A 2,293-nucleotide genomic window follows, 5' to 3' on the forward strand; every position below is an offset into this window, starting at 1 on the left:
GGTGCTATAAATATGTGTACGTAGAGTATGCAGTGTTGCAATGAAAGCGTTGCAGAGTAAGTGTGTGGGCGGTCAGCTGGCACGGCGGGCGTCAGGTGTTGCGGGGTTGCCAGTAAACTGGTATTGGCTGGCGCCAGGGTGTTGCAGTGTGCACGATAAGGCGGTGGCCGATGCAACGTTGCATTTTGGGTGTGTGGGAGGTGGGCGCGGGGGCGTGGTGGGACAGGCGCGGGTCAAGGGCGGGGCCGCTGTCGGCGCGGAGGCCGAATTGGTGAGGGCGCAAGGTAGTGGGCGGCTGGACGCTCGTTTGGCAGAAATGTGGGCGTGTGGGCGCGGGGGACGTTGCAGTGTTGCAGTGCGGGCGTCTAGTCGTGGTCGTCTGCGCCGCCGTCTGCGTCGCCGTACTCACACGCGGCCCGACAATGAACTAACGTACTCACGGCCAACAGGATCAATAACCGAGAGGCGGCGGGTGGGGGCCCCGCCGCGCCGCGACCCTCAACCCCCGCCAGCCCCGCCAATCCCAGCCTCGCCGGACACCACCCCCACCGCCAGGCCGGCTCACCATTGGTGCGCCTGGAGTGACGTCACGTTCCAGACGGTGACACTTGGTCTGGGCGGTTGAGTCTGGCTTGGGCTGATGACTGTCTGTACGGCGGCGACCAGACAGCGGGGTAGGCGGGCGTGGTGGTGGTGGCGGTGCCGGCGGCGGCGGCGGCGGCAGCGGAGGCGGCGGTGGCAGCGGCGCTGCTGATGACGATGATTATAATGGTGGTGGTGGTGGCGGTGACGCCGGTGATAGTGGTGGTGACACCCTCCGCCACAGAGCATGTCAGCCACACCTTTACCCCTTCCCACTCCATCTTCCCCTCCTGTGCCCAGCACACGGAGGCAGTGACAGTGCAGCAGCAGCAGCTCCCAGGGACGTGATTTGCGAGGGTGGGAAAGCGTGATCCCCATCTGTTGATTACGGCAGCGAGTACTCGTCACCCCCTCACCTTCACTATCTCTCCCCTTCCCCCGTCACGTACCCCTTTCACTCTTCCACGCACGAGGAAAAGTACAAAATAAATAAGTCAAAATAAAAATTCCACTTCACTGAGCAGTACGCCACATTCCTACACTTCAGCGTACAATTACGTGCCAATCCTTCACATATTTCCTTTTCGTACTGTGATTCCCTTTGTAAAAATTATTAAGAACCCTTTTCCTTCCTTTTCCCTAATAAACATGGAGGAAAACTTCTTTATCCCCCTACCTAATAATTACCCCAGAGCCCCAAGCCTCTCTCGGGCAGCCCCCCACCACCCCCTGCTCTTTTCCTACCTCCATTCTACTCGCCCCCTCTCCCAGCTCCGCCTCTCCGGGACCGCCTCTCTTTCTCTCTATTCCTCTCTTTCTCCCTCCCCCTCTACCTGGCAGTGTGGGCCCCTCCTCTCCTTTCCTCCGCCCCCCGCCAACTCTCTTTGCACCCAACTGCATCTCTTCCACCCCCCTCGCATCGCCCCCCGCCGCTGCGTCCTCTGCCTCCCTCGCCCCGGCTCCCCACGACCCAGGCCTTTCCAGAAGCAACAATCCTCTAGCGACTCCATCTGGGCACACACACACCTCCGCTACACATATTACAAGGGAAAAGAAAAAATAGTTGCCGCTAGTACGGCGTCGCCACGTGCGTCAGGAACCGAAGAGTAGAATATTACATTTCCGCTTCCAGACGAATTATTACTGACGAGATTACTCCTTCAAGAGCCTAATAAGAATTTCCATCCTTACGGTTTCTAGCAATACGCTGCGCCAACGCCATCACCGCCACCAGCACCGCCACCCTACTCAGCCCTGTCCTCGGCCCTGCCACGCCCACCAGCTGATGCACTATACTCTCAGCGGCAGTTTCGACGCAGAAGCTAAATGTTTATTGAATCCAAACGCACACTTAATTGTCTCTTTAAGATAACAAGTGGGGCGGAATAATTTGGTCTCACCGACTAAATGCATCACGTTTTATTTACCTGACGGTTCATCAAACAGATTTCTCGACGCAGCTTTAAAAGAACGGGGGGGGAAGGGATGCAGGAAAGGGCAGCGTAGTACTCCTCACATGATTTTTTTTAAGATGCTCTCTCTCTCTCTCTCTCTCTCTCTCTCTCTCTCTCTCTCTCTCTCTCTCTCTCTCTCTCTCTCTCTCTCTCTTCTTCGATACTTCCATATGCTTCCATCCCTCAATATATCCCTCTTCATACTCCTCCCTCCCTCCCTCCCTCCCTTCACTCCCTCAACCTATCCCATATCTCCC

The sequence above is a fragment of the Portunus trituberculatus genome, chromosome 40 (genome assembly GCF_017591435.1).
Source record: "Portunus trituberculatus isolate SZX2019 chromosome 40, ASM1759143v1, whole genome shotgun sequence".
Lineage (NCBI taxonomy): Eukaryota > Metazoa > Arthropoda > Malacostraca > Decapoda > Portunidae > Portunus > Portunus trituberculatus.